Source organism: Ahaetulla prasina, chromosome 3 (assembly GCF_028640845.1).
Source record: "Ahaetulla prasina isolate Xishuangbanna chromosome 3, ASM2864084v1, whole genome shotgun sequence".
In the NCBI taxonomy this organism is placed as follows: domain Eukaryota; kingdom Metazoa; phylum Chordata; class Lepidosauria; order Squamata; family Colubridae; genus Ahaetulla; species Ahaetulla prasina.
This window is the reverse complement of record NC_080541.1, coordinates 120,995,076-121,011,747: the sequence shown is the minus strand read 5'-3', so window position 1 is coordinate 121,011,747 and position 16,672 is coordinate 120,995,076. Positions and strand designations below refer to the sequence as shown.

The 16,672-nt window shown below is 40.8% G+C and overlaps 1 protein-coding gene and 1 non-coding gene across 5 annotated transcripts in view; both read right to left on the bottom strand.

The window, feature by feature from the left end:
* The window catches only part of RABGAP1L (RAB GTPase activating protein 1 like), a 188,049-nt gene that overhangs the window by 107,598 nt on the left and 63,779 nt on the right, over nt 1-16,672 (bottom strand). The gene's annotated exons all lie outside the window — the stretch shown is intronic.
* On the bottom strand, nt 8,590-8,694 carry LOC131196454 (U6 spliceosomal RNA). The gene has a single exon (XR_009154738.1). It is a non-coding gene; the product is annotated as a U6 spliceosomal RNA (small nuclear RNA).

Genomic DNA, 16,672 nt, shown 5'->3' with positions numbered 1-16,672 from the left:
CATCCCTTTAGAATGGAAAAGTCTTAATAATTATTATTAATAATTTTTATTATTATTATTATATTTTTATATAATATACTTATTGTTTTTCCCATTAACTATTTTCTTATTAATATAGTATATTTATAAGACAAGATAACAATTTTAAGCAGATTTAGTAATTGAGTATAAGTTCTTTTCACCTGTTTTGTAAGGGGTAGGAAATTAATATTCCGGTATTATATTAATCAGCATTCAATTAACTAAGGATGCTGCATTCATTCATAAACCAGGTGAGGAGGTGGAGGGTTGACTTACCTGTCCATTGATCAAAGCTTTTGGATAGGAGCATTACCAATACAGACCAAAAGCTTCAGTTTGAAATGAAAGATTGATGGATATATTTAAACTGAATGAATGCTTTAACTAGACATACATTAAGATAAAGGTAAAGGTTCCCCTTGCACATACGTGCTAGTCGCTGCTGACTCTAGGGGGCGGTGCTCATCTCCGTTTCAAAGCCAAAGAGCCAGCGCTGTCTGAAGACGTCTCCGTGGTCATGTGGCCGGCATGACTCAATGCCGAAGGCACACAGAACGCTGTTACCTTCCCACCAAAGGTGGTCCCTATTTTTTCTACTTGCATTTTTACGTGCTTTCGAAACTGCTAGGTTAGCAGAAGCTGGGACAAGTAACGGGAGCTCACCCCGTTACACGGCAGCACTAGGGATTCGGACCGCTGAGCTGCCGACCTTTCGATCGACAAGTTCAACATCCTAGCCCCTGAGCCACCGCGCCCCTATATACAATACATAGGAAGAGCCAATGACCTGGAGAAAAGGCAGGCCTAGGCCATTCTGCTTCAGTTTTTATGTAGGTGTGGTGAAGAGTGCACATAATGAAGCCAAGCTGTTTCACTGAGTACAAGGAAATAATTCCACTTGGCTATATATGTCTTTGTTGCTGAAACATACTTCTTGTCTGACAAAGAATAGTTAGTTAACTTCAAATCCTCTATATATCATTTGACAATGTAAAAGAAGAAGAAGAAGGCAGATCTTGTCTCTGTGTGGAGAAAACAGATCTGTTCCTTCTGGAAGAAGATACCTTCAGTGCAACAGAAAAATGAAAATCCTGGACTGTATCAATCAGGGTCACCAAGTTGTTGTTGTTCAAAAAGTTACCAGGAAAACAGATAAAGTTTGTCCAGTGGAAAAGGAATCCATCCCCCAGGTTCTAGGTCTTGGATCCCCCTTTTTTCTTGTACAGCCAGAGAAAAGTACACAAGTACAGAAGCCATCCAAGGCCTACACTAGGGGTGTCAAACTCAAGGCCCGCGGGCCTGATCCTGCCTGCAGGGTGTTTAGATCTGCTTCGCAAGGTTGCCCTAGAAACAGCGAAGGACTAGCCCATGGTGTCTCTGCCAGCTCTGTTTTTGGCTGCAACAACCTCCTGCAGCCCTCTGCCAGCGAAACCGGAGCTTGGGAGCCACGCCCACCCTGGCCACACCCACTTGGACACGCTCACCGAGCCCCCCTCATTGAGGTCAAACACAACCCTCATGCGGCTCTCAATGAAATACAGTTTGACACCCCTGGCCTACACAATAAAAATAAATGGTGAATTCTTCCTTTGAATTCATTTTCAGCAAAGAAAGTGAGAGTTACGTTCACTCCAACAAAATAAATTTAGAACATGCATACCCAAAACTATTTTCCCATGTTCAGAAATCTTCCTTAAGACTAGAAATTTAGACTTTTTGTCGACAGGATTGCTTCATCTCCTTAGTAACTGACAGCATTTCTTGTAACCATTTCTGCAGTACATGCCTGAGGCAGGTTGGAATGAACTATAAATAGCACATTCTGCCATCTGTCTTTTTATTCCACTGTTAGCACTGAGTTTATGCTTCACTGATAACCACCCATGTGCTGCACCTCCAGCAGCTGTAGGTAATAGTAGCACAAGGCCAAGTTAATGAAAAGAATAGAATATTTTGCTAATATAATTAGTCAACGGTTTGATATTCATCATTTTTTTTAAATCACTGTTCATAGTACCAACATTACAAATCTGATTCCATAACCCCTCTTAAAAATAGTTAAGATTTTTCAGAGATTATGGAATGTGTATTAGATATTAGATTAAATAATAAATCAATTACACTAGAAAATTTGTAACAGAGCAAAAATTATATTTAACCTTTATGAAACAAACTGACAATATCAACATCAAATATGCTTAAGAGATCTCAAGAAGGAAGAATAGAAGGGAAGCAAAATAAGAATCAGAATGTTTTGTAAAAGCTCTAAGAAAAAACAAATATTAAAAAAAAGGGTCTGAAAAGAGAACTATTTAGATTGGGAGTAGGATGGAATTCAGGTTATGAATTAGCTTAAAAGAGAAAGCAAGCCAATTCATTTTAGAAGTTAGTGCAAAAAATCTCTGAAACGCACAACACACAAACAACCAGTGCATCCCACTTTCCCCCCTCCAATACCAATAGAAAATAGTTTGATTTTTTAAAATTCATTTTTATCTCAGATCAAGTAACACCAGCTGTACCATTATTTTTAAATTCTTTTCTTCTTAGCCCTAAATTTGTTTCTGTTGAAGTATATTTACCTCTTATTAATGCAATAGTTTAATAATGTTAAGTTTCTGCATATAAAATGAACCAAATGTATCTAATTCCTCATAAACTGACTTATTAAATAAACTCTGATGTAAAGGTAAACACTTATGAATAGAGTCAATTCAAATATTTATTACAGCCATAAGGCCAACTTCTATTTTTAAGATTTTTAGATAATTAAAACATGGTAGTACGCGCTATTCTGTTTAAGGAATTATTTTCAGGCTGACCTGTTCCTAATTCTCAACTCTTGACGATGCCAGAAATGTCTAATTGATTTGTTACTAAAAAGCTCAGGCGCAGTGATACCATGCAGCATTTATTTTTGTAATTCATTTGTATCACCTTAGCAACTTAATTCTCTTGCTCTAGGAAAGGCTATACAGGCAAGAGGTTCATGGCTGCTAGGAATAGGAGGATCAGTATGTTAGACTACCTGCCCTGATACCAAAAACAGTAGCAATATTACTCCTGCAATTTAATCAGATTGCTCTTCTGTTGCACACTAAACATGGAATTCTTAGTATATGGAAATGCTTTTCAGTACATGCTAATATCTTCTAGAAAGTCCTTTCCCTAGGCACTCTGGGGATCTTCATAACAGGAGTCTTAATTGCCAACCACACCATTATTCATCATGGGTTTCATTATTAGAGTATGAAAATCAAATTCCACAAACCAAATGATAGCCTAACCAGGAATTATAATATTTGGGTTTCCCAAAATATTAAATATATTCCTCCTGTTTCCACCTATTTTCTTCGGAATTAACAGAATAACAGAGTTCGAAGAAATCTTGGAGGTCTTCGAGTTCAGCCCTCTGCACTAGTAGGAGACTTATACCATTCTGGACAAATAGCTGTCCAATCTCTTCTTAAAAATCTCCATAAAAATTAAAAATTTTAAAAATTTTAAAATTTTAAAATCCCTAAAAATCTGCACCCATATCTTCTGAAAGCAAGCCATTCTACTCGTTAATTGTTCTCACTTTCAGGAAATTCTCCTTAGTTCTAGATTGGTACCTTGATGAACGTATCTTTTCTTTTATGTACACTGAGAGCATATGCACCAAGACAAATTCCTTGTGTGTCCAATCACACTTGGCCAATAAAAAATTCTATTCTATTCTATTCTTCCTTAGTTTCTTTTTGTTTTGCCTTTTGGTGCTTTGGTAAATAGGTTGACCCCCTTCTTCTTTGTGGCAATCCCTCAACTACTGGAATATTGCTATCATGTCACCCCTAGTCCTTTTCACTAGACTAGACAAACCCAATTCCATTCTTCAGCCTCCAGTCCCCTAATCATCTTTGTTGCTCTTTTCTGGACTCTTTCCAGTCTCAACACTTTTTAAAATATTGTGATAACCAAAACTGGATGCAGTATTCCAAGTGTGGTTTACCAAAATATTATAAAGTGGTACTAATACTTCACATGTTCTTGATTCTATCCTTTTGTTAATACACCCTAGGGTTGCACTGACTTTTTTTTTTTTTTGTAGTTGCAGCACACTACTGGCTCATATTTAAGTAAATATCCAGTAGGACTCCAAAATCCGCTTGCAGTTACTGCTATTGAGCCAGGTTCTACCTTTTCTAAACCTGTACTTTTTTCTTTTCTTTTTTTGCAGAAGTGTAAATCTTTACTTTTTTCTATATTGAATTTCATCTGTTAGATATGACCCAGCGTTCTTGTTCAAGTTTGTCAAGATCCTTCTGGATCTTGAAGCTATCTTCTGGGGTGGTGGCTATTCCTACCAGCTTGGTATCATCTGAAAATTTGATGAATTCCACTTATATTCCCTCATCTAAATCATTTATGAAGATATTGAAGAGAATTGGGCCTTGGGGTACCCCACTGCTTACTTCCCTCCATTTAGATGTCCATTAAGGACTATAAGTTGAGTGTGGTTCGTTAGCCAGTTACAAAACCACCTGTCTATCCCATATTTTTCTAATTTACCAAAGAAGTAGGTTGTCGTTTACTTTGTCAATGCCTTACTGAAATCCAAATATATTATGTCCAGAGCATTTTGCTGGTCCACTAATTTAGTCACTTTGCCAAAGAATAAGGTTTGTTTGGCATGATCTGTTTTTGACAAACCCATGTTGGCTTCTGGTTATAACTTTGCTAGGTATTTGCAGAACTGTTGCTTGATTATCTTTTCCAAGATCTTCCCAGGTATTGATGTCAGGCTGATTGATCTATAGTTTCCTGGATAATTCTTCTTCCCTTTTTTTAAAGATAGAGACTATATCAGCTCTTTTCCAGTGCTCTGGTAGTTCCCTGGTGCTCCAGAATCTTTGAAAGTTATGGTTCAATGGTTCCAAGATCACATCAGCCAGCTCCTTCAGAACTCTGGGATGTCATCCATCTAGTCCTGCTGATTTGAACCCATCCAGAGTAGACAGATATTTTCTTAACGTTTTTTGCCTATTTTAATTTCTATTCCTATTCCTAATCTGTTTTTTATGGTTCTGTTGTTGGTAAACTGGACTTTTTCTTTTTGCGTGAAGACAGATACAAATAATGAATTAAGCAGCTCTGCTTTCTCCCTGCTACCCATCACTTCCTTGCCAACTTCTCCCATTAGTACACTGATTGTTTCTTTCTTTCTTTCTTTCTTTCTTTCTTTCTTTCTTTCTTTCTTTCTTTCTTTCTTTCTTATTTTAATTTATATACCGCTCTTCTCCCAAAGGACTCAGGGCCGTTTACAGCCAAACAAAACAAAAAACACAAAAATTAAAAATATTTTGAAAAAACTAATTTGATTTGGCTAAGAAGAATTAAACTCTAATAAAAACCCCCCATTAAAACTATTAGGTCAGCCCTGCGCGATGGAACAAAAATGTCTTCAGTTCGCGTCGGAAGGTCCGGAGGTCAGGGAGTTGACGTATCCCTGGGGGCAGCTCGTTCCAGAGGGCAGGGGCCCCCACGGAGAAGGCCCTCCCCCTGGGGGTTGCCAGCCGACATTGTCTGACCGACGGCACCCTGAGGAGACCCTCCCTATGGGAGCGCACTAGTCGATGGGAGGCCACTGGTAGCAGCAGGCGGTCCCATAAATAACCCGGTCCTATGCCATGGAGCACTTTAAAGGTGGTGACCAGCACCTTGAATTGCACCCAGAAGACTACCGGAAGCCAGTGCAGCTTGCGCAGGAGAGGTGTTACATGGGAGCCTCGAGTTGCTTCCTCTATCACCCGCGCAGCTGCATTCTGAACCAGTTGGAGCTTCCGGATGCTCTTCAAGGGGAGACCCATGTAGAGAGCATTGCAGTAGTCCAGGCGGGAAGTGATGAGGGCATGAGTGACTGTCCATAGGGAATCCCGGTCTAAGAAGGGATGCAACCGGCATATCAGGCGAACCTGATAAAAAGCTCCCCTGGCGATGGCCGTCATATGCTCTTCTAAAGACAGCCGTACATCCAGGAGGACGCCTAGATTGCGGACCCTCTCCGTGGGGGCCAATGACTCGCCCCCTACAGTCAGCGATGGAATCAGCTGGCTGTACCGGGATGCCGGCATCCACAGCCACTCTGTCTTAACTTTTTCTTGCATTTTACATATTCAAAGAAGCTTTTTTTCCCAATTACTTCTGACATTTGTTGCAAGTCTTAGTTCAGTCTGAGGCTTAGTTTCCTGTTATGTTATGTCCGTTATGTTATGTTATTTCCATTATGTTATATGTTATAATATGTTATGTTATAGCCATTATTATGTTTATATTTATTTATTTATTTATTTATTATTCGAATTTTTATACCGCCCTATCTCCCAAAGGACTCAGGGCGATTCACAGCCTTATAAAACATAAGAATAAATACAAGTTAAAACAATTAAAAAACTTATTACATTAGGCCAAATTTAAAACTATCGTTAAAATAATACAAAACCCCATTTAAAACTAACTTTAAAACTAAACTCTAGGCCAGCCCCGCACAAATAAATAGATGTGTCTTAAGCTTGCAGAGGAAGGTTCAGAGGTCCGGAAGTTGGCGAAGACCTGGGGGAAGCTCGTTCCAGAGGGTGGGGGCCCCCACAGAGAAAGCCCTTCCCCTGGGTGTCACCAGTCGGCACTGCCTGGTGGACGGCACCCTAAGGAGTCCCTCTCTGTGAGAGCGTACGGGTTGGTGGGAGGCAGTCGGTGGCAGTAGGCCCTATGCCATGGAGCGCTTTAAAGATGGTAACCAAAACCTTGAAGCGCACCCGAAAGGCCACAGGTAGCCAGTGCAATCTGCGCAGGAGTGGTGTCATATGGGAGCCACGAGGGGCTCCCTCTATCACCCGCGCAGCTGCATTCTGAACCAACTGAAGCCTCCGGATGCTCTTCAAGGGGAGCCCCATGTAGAGAGCATTGCAGTAATCCAAGTGAGATGTCACGAGCGCATGAGTGACCGTGCATAGGGCACCCAGGTCTAGAAAGGGGCGCAACTGGCAAACCAGGCGAACCTGGTAAAAAGTTCTCCTGGAGACGGCTGTCAAATGATCTTCAAAGGACAGCCGTCCATCCAGGAGGACGCCCAAGTTGCACACCCTTTCCATCGGGGCCAGTGACTCGCCCCCCAACAGTCAGCCGCAGCTGCAACTGACTGTGCCGGCATCCACAGCCACTCCGCCTTGGAGGGATTGAGTTTGAGCCTGTTTCTCCCCATCCAGACCTGTATGGCTTCCAGACACCGGGACAGCACTTCGATAGCTTCGTTGGGTGGCCCGGGGTGGAAAAGTACAGCTGAGTATCATCAGCGTACAGATGGTACCTCACCCCAAAGCCACTGATGATCTCACCCAGCGGCTTCATATAACAAATTAGGTTATATTCATTCATTCATAACATAATTTGGAGGAACATTTTCCATTATTTGTACATCCAAAAAAGGATTAAAAGGCTGAAGAAAGAGGTTGATTGATTTTGGAAAGTTGATTTTGGATTAAAGATCCAGATGGATTGAAATAAGTTTTTGAAATTAATCGTAAGAAATCTTCCTGTGAGGAAAGCTGTTGTTTTGCTCTCCTTTTAAAAAGCATGATAACATGGAACTTTGAAGGTTGGATACTAGAGGGAACCAGAAGGAACTAATGATTACAATTAAAGGAGAACAACACTTAACATTCTTAATACAGAACAGAGTAAAATATTTTAGACATATTGAAGGATATTTTCAAACAATGGACCCAGAAATTAAGTTTAAGAGTATGTTCCTTTATATAATTGTAGATGATAATCATCTTCTCTTAAAATACAACAAATGATAAAATATTTTATGAAAAATGAACATGTATTACTGACCAAGACAAAGACTTAAATCCATCTGAAAATGGATTTAAAAATAGGATGATATGGAAAAAGATGCAATACTGGACATATAAAAGAAATTGGCTGATGTCTTAACAACTAAAAGGGATATACAGCCAAGAGAGTGACTTGAGTAATTTTTCTATATTGGATTTAGAAAAGAAGCTGGCTAAAGGTTTGAAGAATTTTGTGAGAAGGAATAAAGAAAATATGAAAATAAATCAAGTTTCAGGGGACCAGACTGTTAAAGTAAAAGGAAGGAATATAAAGTTTAATCTGATCAAGTTTTGTTCTTATCTCTGGTAACTCTTAATGGACTTTTGCTGATCAGAAATTAAATGGGAGTTTTTAAGGATTTGTTTATAGATAAGAGATAAGATATGGGAAGAAGAGATCATTTGTTGTATCTTAAGAAAATGTGATAAGTTACTAATATTGTTCATTGTGAAGAAGAGAAAACTAATTTCTTTATATATTTATTTTCTTTTTATTTAGTATATTATTATTTCCTATTTTTCCCATTTCCTTTTTCTCTGCTTCTTTTTTTTAAATTTTTTTTAAATTTTCTTTCATAAGTGCAATTTTTAATAAAATTACAGTTTTAAAAACAGAAAATGATTAAGGGATGAAAGAATAGTATTATGAGACATCTGAGCCTTTAAGGCTGTTCCAAGCCATTCCAAATAAATAAATAAAGGACACTTCAGAAATTTGAATGCCTTCTTTGCAAAGAGGCTATGCTAATCTTCCCTGTATCATTTCAATTTTAGTATATACTCTGCCAATGCAAGCGGAAACTGTTCCTGAGGATCTTTTTAACACTGACAATGCACAATTCTGCATGACAGCTTGCGGCATCCATCAACCAAAGGTTATTCTATTCTATGCTTCAGTGAAGTACATAATACAATCACTAATCATAGCAGAGCAGTTCTTGTGACATAGCATGAATCAGTGTGTGGGAGGCTGTCCCTTTAATTTAAAGATGCAAATACAAAAATGGATTGGCAGGGAGTCTGTTATGCTGATTCCTCACAGGTCTTTTATTCTCCCCAGTTTTCCCCATCTCCATCTCTATCATCCTCTCCCAGAGCCTACTGCTACTTTTTACTTCATCTTTTCAATATTCTCTACATGCTTGATGCCTCTGTCTGCTTTCCTCTTCCCTCAGTATTCTGACCCACTTGCTGTTTTCCACCTCCTCTCCTCCACCATTATTAAATGTCAACCAATCCCCAACTCCTTGCTCCACATATAGTCCCTTTTTTGTCTCCCATTTCTTCTGCTGAAGGGTCTTACTCCCCCCCCCCAGCCCACTCAGTATCAAGAATTACTTTTTTTCCCCTGGTTTAGAACCTCTGCCTCACAGAGACCTGAATTTATTCGACCTGTCTAAACAGAATGATTTAGATTTGTCAGTTTCTTTGGCAACTACTTAGTCAGACTTTCTCCACCCTTTGAAGTAGGTAATAGCTTTTGCTTATCTTTGGTTCCTTTGGGACAGCTTAAAGAAATCTCCCAAATTGTTTTGATCCAGTCTAGAAGACATTGGTGAGTAAAAACTGATAATTAGCAAAAAGCTCAAATGTTTCTGAATGCCATTACATTGGTAATCATGACTCTTGCTTAAAACTGAGTTGAGAACATGAATCAACTAGCAAAGAAGTACGAGAAAGTCATAATCCTTATAAGAGGAGAGAGAGAGGGCGAGAGGGAGAGAGAAAGGCAGGCAGGCAGGCAGAACATCATTACTTTCTTCTTTTCTTTTTAACTTGCTTTTATTTATAATTTCAATTTATAAAGCAACCTATCTTAAATTCTAGACTCTGAGAAGCTTACAGCAGTTAGAAATACCATCATCTGGTCTTTGTAATTGCCATCGTTACAGAGTAATACCTATTTGAATAATACCTATATAAGGGGCGTGCATAAGTGCACCTGCGTGCCTACTGTCCCTGTCCTAATATTCCTTTTTACTTACTCTTTTCATGTATCCAAATTACATTTATACTTTTACCTGTTATCTTATATATGATTGACAAATAAAATAAAAAATAAATAAAATATTTGAAGCAAGAAAAGGCCAAAACACTCACTCTGATGTGGTACAACCAGGGATCAATGTAACATTTGATTCCTTGCACTTGTGCAACAATACACTTTTTGAGACATGCATAATCCATTATAGGAACTATAAAGTTGTGGAACAGCACAATATAAATCACTATTATTCATCCTTTATCTTTCTCCTATACTGAGACCTGCTATTTTTAAATAACCCTTTTCTGCAAAAAAGCTATAATTACCTTTTTCCAAAATAGATTGTGCTCAACCCTACTTATATAACTCTTCATATTTTAAAACGATCAATCAATGTTAAGGTCTACAGTAGAAGTTCTGAATAGACAAGATCATCATCTTTGAAGGTCAGTAAAATGTTTTACCATATACACAACCAAATACTGGAGCAATAGTATATAGTGACCAGACGTCCTGCTTTTGGCAGGACAGTCCCGCTTTTTAATAATTTGTCCTGCGTCCCGCGGCAATTCCAAAAAGTCCTGATTTTTTTTTTTCACTCCCATTCTGAAAATGGGAGGCGGAGAAGGGGGAGTGGCAGAGAAGGGGGCGCAAGAGGGAGGAGAGACGCCACTTGACTTCACCCGAGAGGAAGAGAAGAGCCGAGAGGAGAGCCGAGCCTGCCTGGAAGAGCGGAGAGGCAGCAGCTGCTCCTCCTCCTTCAGGCAGATGGCAAGACTCAGCACGCATACGCAGCCCCCCCTATCCTCCCCATCAATGGTGTCCCGCTTTGCCATCGCTGAAATCTGGTCACTTTACAATAGTAGGGCTCCGTCTGCTCTTAACTGAAATTGCATCCAAAGGAAGTCCCTCACGGAATAAAGCAGGGAGTAAAGGGAGTTTTTTAGAGGCACCAAAGCCATAAGAGGAAAGAGGGATCGGTAAAAGTCAGCTTTTCTACATTGGAAGACTCCTCTCAAGCACTTATGGTGTCACCAGATCCAGAATAATAAACATTTGGCAACATTATTGTGCAGTTGCTTATTTAGGTAGTTGATCTGTTTTGCTTCTGCTAACAGAGTCTTGCTATCTGCTTGCTTATTCCCTTATGAACATTCAAGCCTGTCCATATTAAGGGGTATAAATATGCCACTGGAACTGCCATCACTATCATACTATACCTTTTCTCCCTTCCTGTTTACATACTGACCAAATAGACAATAGGTTAAGAATAATACTCTATATTTCTCAATATGGCGGATACCAAGCGCCATTTGTTTTTGGCATCAGCCTGCCAGTAGCACAGCCAAAGTAAGCAGTGGGATGAGATGGTAGACTCAATAGACTTAGCCACAAACCGGGAAGCATTAAGGGTGGCATCTGCCAAGAACTCCAGGGCCGCAACAATTTTATTTAGGTCCTGCTGCGACTGAGTGTCGGCTGGTCAGGGACCAGGTCCTCGTCATCTGACAATCCGGATCCCACAAAACCTCCTCATCAGCCCCAGAATCCTGAACATGAGAGTCAGCCACGTACTTTGTGTCTTGATCATGATCCCCATCTCCCTCCAGGCCCTGACTGACCTGGGAACTGGAGCAATCAGAGACCCAGGACTGGGTCTGCTGCTGCATAGATGTACTAATGGCACTCTGCCATATCTACTGGCCACTGGCTGCTTCTTGTTGCTCCTGCCTGAGGCCTGCGGCTGTGGGCGTAAAGGTGGATTCAGCTGGAGAGACCAGCCGTCCCACCTGGCCTACCCCCTGGCTAGCCCTAACATCTTGGCCCTGGAGAGGACCAAACAGGTGGTCATTTGCACCCTGAAGGCTTTGGTCTGGGCCTGCAAAAGTATCTGGGGACCAGTTTGCTGTGGCCTCCTGAGGGTATCAGGGCGAACCACCTGATGGTGGTGGTGGGGGAACAGGGTGCTCTGACTGTTCCCCTGATTGCAGATCTTTAGACCTTTTAGTTGCCTCCCTAACAGCCCGATCAATGGCCTTTTCCATGGCCTTGTGGTGTTTGAAGGCATCTTTCTCCTCGGTCTTGGAGGCCTTTCTAGGAGTTTTGGTCGGATGGGTCACCTTGGCTTGAATGTGCTCTTGAATCTTGAAGGGCCTGCCTCCGCCTGAGCATAAGGCTCAATAGTGGGTAAAGCCTGCAGGCCATGCTTGCCAGGCCACTCGGATGGAGTGGCGGCCATTTTAAAAGAGGCAAGCCTGAAAGAACTAGGCCTCTAACAGCCACAAGGGATCTGCTTAGGCTTGGAGCCACAGGATATAGAGGGGCCTTTTACGACAGGCCGGGCCCGGGCGTACTTTCCCAACTCCCCTGGTAAACCAACTCCCGCTGGTAAACCAGGCCCTCCAATCAGCAATAGAGCGATCTCACCCTCTCTGACGTCCCTGGCAGGAAGCGCCGACTTGGCTCTCAGGTGCTCTGTCCGTATGGGAGGGAAGATCCTGGATGCGCCGGCTCCAAAGAGGCGATCAGGACGAAGCCCGAGAGCATCCACAGATGCCCTGCCGATTGCAGGGACATCGCTGTGAAGCAGCCTGCAGCAGGGTCCGGCAAAAACCATTCACGCTGGAAAGGAAGGGGGCAATCCCTGCAAGCCCCCTTCCCTGGTCAAATGCCCCAAAGGCGGTTTTCGGCAGTATCGGGCTGGATCACCCTTCATGCCAACACAGAGGGTTCAACCAGGGACTGGGAGCCCTCCAGATGACAATCGCTGCAAAAGCAGCCTTCAGCGGTTTCAGACTACGTCGCCCTTCTCGCTGGAATAAATGCCTGAAGGAGAAAACAACCCTTGCAAGCAAGGAACAGTTCTAAGGCACATCTATCCTAATCAGATCGAGTCTGAAAGCTGGGAAGAAAGAGGAAGAATAGGTGCTTGTCAGCTTGCAGAGTCGATCCCATTGGCTATCAGACAGTATATATATATACCAGGGGTGAAATGCTCCCGGATCGGAGGGGATCGCGCTGGTTCGGAGGACCGGTAGCAAAAATCCCTGGCCCCGCCCCCCCGCCTCTGCTGAGCCACACCATCTGCAGAGGTGTTTTTTTTTTACTTTTAAAAGCCGGTTTTGCTTCAGCCGAAACAGGCCTTTAAAAATAAAAAACAGCAGAACCTTACTTGTACTCTTACTTGTAGAAAACATGTTTTCTACAAGTAAAAGTAGCGATTCTAAGGCACTTACCTGATTACTGATTACTGATGAACGCATGGCCACAGCCCCGAAAGGAGTTTCAGTTTCAGCTAGACAGAATCAATCGCTCAGCTAATCTATTTCCTCAGTGATCAACTGGCTGGCTGAGGAACTCTGGGATTTGAAGTCCACAATAAAATAAAATGAAATAAATAAAATAATAAAATGAAATAAAATATTTGTGCAGCTTTCTGAGATTTGGTGTGTTTCTGTAGTGTTTCACTCTAACTACACAAACACACAAAATCTCACAAAGCTGTATGTGGCATAGTGTGTGTGTGTGTTAGTTGTGTGTGTGAGTTGGTTTTTGAGCTTTTTGTGGCTATGTGAAGTGTGAAGTGCAGCTGCTTTTACATTGTGTGTGAGTCAGTTGTGTTGTGTTGTGTGTGTGTAAAGTGTGAAAGTTGGTTTTTGGTACCTCTTATTGTTTTTTTATACTTTATTATTTTTATTATTTATTGTTATTGGCCACGCCCACCAAGCCATCTGACAACCAAGCCACGCCCACAGAACCGGTAGGGAAATTTTTTAGATTTCATCCCTGGTATATACCCATGCCTGGCTGCTGGTCCCACTGTTCAGGAGAATGATAAACTCTATATTTCTCAATATGGTCCTTTCCTCTGCTAGGATCACTTTTGTCTCAATTCCATTTTGGCTGTAGCCGCCAACAAATTGTCACCGTTGTATTACTTGGGGCTATGGGGACTATGGTATTATTCTCTCAGGAAAAAGAATGTGTCAGAACTGCCACCTCAGTCGTCTTTCACCTTCGCTTTGGTGCCAGTCTGCCATGAGCTATTGGTGGGGGGAGCCAAACAGTAGTGAGGAAGGAGGATCCCAGTTCATTGTTCCTGCCGGAAACTTAAATTCAGAGACAACTGTTATGTCTTCGGGGATACGACCCGAGGAAAGCAGGCCTGTTGCTAGCCGCCGCTGATTGGTTGAGGCGTGGCTAGCTAAAAGAGCGGGAGACAGGGTTTGTTCTGATTGGTTCCCCGACGTGACAGCCAGTTTAGTTAAGCAGCTGTCACACAAAAAAGGGAGTAGTTGTTCTGTCAGGATTTTCTCTAAGTTCGTTTGTTGCGGTTGTTGTTGTTATGAACTTTCATCAATAAACAAGTTATTGCTGACCAAGCCTCAGACCCTACTTGGTTGTCCTAAGTACAGAACAACAACCACCCGTGAAGGAATGTAGCCACATAGGATGGCTGTTTCAAAAACATCTAGTTTGAATATGATTGGACAATCAAGGGCTAATGGGAGGAGAGGATCCTGGGAAGGGGGAATTATGCTTGGGAATTTGGCGCACAAACCTCAGATCTGGCTTTGCCTTATTATACTACACTTGGCCTTTAGAAAAGACTATTTTTTTCCCAAGATGGAGTCATAGATCCTTCTTGTTTAGGGTTCAAGTCAAGTGAGATGTGACAGAATGACTACGTAGAAAGGGCTGAAAGTTCACAAATACAACAGGAAAGAGTTTTATATGAATATGAAACAATCACTTGCATACATTATCAGTGTGTGATAAGGCATATGAATGAGCATATTGCTGATAATGAACAGACAAAATGCTACCAACCAAACATATTGCAAATCTCTACAGGTCTCTATTTCATTATAATTGTTTACTTATTACATAATGTGCACTATAAGAAAAATGGAGGAATTTTTCATAGAATAAAAGGCACGAGCTTGCCACTTTGCCTTACCTGCAGCACAGAGGGTCACTTGGTGGGAGCTCCTGTAAATCCTGCTCAATCCTTGCCAAAGGAGCACCAAGTGATCTTTGCTGCCGCAGTTAAGATGTGGTAACAAACTTATGCAAGGGTCCTCACAAGCTGCAAGGCTCAGGTTTAATGATATGTAAATATTATTACTATGGATTTGCCATAACGTTCAGACTGGATTTAACATTTTTACCCACCTATTGAGTCCTTCCCATCTGTATGTTGATGTTTGATGGTATTAAGGGTATTATCAGAGGATGACTGATGTTCTGAGTAAAATTGTCTTTTGCAAATGACTAATGGTAATTGTGTCAATAACGATGGGGTTCAAGTGGTGCTCTAGTTATTTTGGGATTGCATCCAAAGTGCATATTACTATTAAGATTACCTTTGCTTTCTTTTGCCAGAGTCGTTCTATTTCTATTTCCAGGTATTTTGTATGTTGTTATCTTCTCTAGTGCTTTCTCTTCTATTCTGCTGTCTCCAGGTACTACCAGTCCACTATCCAGATTTTTTTTGTCTTTCTTATTGACAATTCACAAGTCTAGGGTGTCGTTAATGTCTATGTGTCTATTTGTCAGACTGCCAGGCTTCTAGAAATTCCCTGGTGTTTTTGGACTTGGTTTGGTTTAGGATGGTCATATTTTTCCAATTGAAACTATGGTTAAGTCTGCCTATATGTTGTGAAATTAAAGTTTTCATCATGTCTTTTAAGTACTAGTTGGTGTTCATGGATGCATTTTCCAGTTTTCTGCCTGTCTGTCCTACATAGTGGTTGTAGAAAAACTCCTGTTTTTCTTCTGAAGTTGTTGGGTCTTTTGCTTTGCTTAGGACAGTGATGACTAACCAAGTGCCCAAAGCCCAAAATGTAATGTGTGTGTGGTTCCCATGCATGTGCCCTGCCCCCATACATGCACATGTACCCGACCCATGCACAGAAGCGTTATCCGCATATGTTGAGCAAGTGCACATCCACGAGGGAAACTGTAGCAATAGGATTTGAAACCCACTACTGCTCCTTACCAATACCAACAATTTGAATTGTATTGGAAATACAATAAACGAAACTTTGAAAAGAAAGTGGAAGAAAGTAAAAGATAGTAACAGAACGATGAAACCCAATGGAAAACCTCAACTAGTAAGGGCTCCTATAAAAATAGTGCCATTAATAAAGGATATTCTATTATTACTTCCCAGGATTTTATAGATACTACATACCTTGTCACTAATAAGAGACTTAATTAATCCCAAACTGCACAAATGTAACCACTACTCAATTGCTTTAATTAAACTAATCTCCTAATTACTCATCCTTCTTCTTCCTTTTGGAGCTAAAATTTATTTTGCTCTAATGAGATTACAGCCAAGAAAAGCAATGCATGTTAAAGTACATGGGAGAATAATCTATTTTTAGAAAAACTGCATTTCCAAATGAGATAAATTGATAAAAGTTTTCATGAATTGATATGGTGGCAATAATCACATTTGTGTGTGTATGTGTGTAAACCATTATTCAAATAGCATATTACAGTAATATTCCTCATTGTTCACTTGCACTTTTTTTCTCCCTTAATATTCCTTAATTTCTCTGTCTCTTGGGAACTGGTCCTATCTTCAGCTAGTATAAAATTTTCCTGAACTTAGAATCTGTATGAAGTTGTACATTTTTTTCTATTTTCTATACAAAAATATAGTTACACATCTAAATGTAAGTAGGTATCTAAATATACATATTTCAGCACACAATTGCAATGTCTTCATCAGCTTTCCTAACCTGATGGTCTCCAACTCTTATAATCGCTTAGCCAGCAT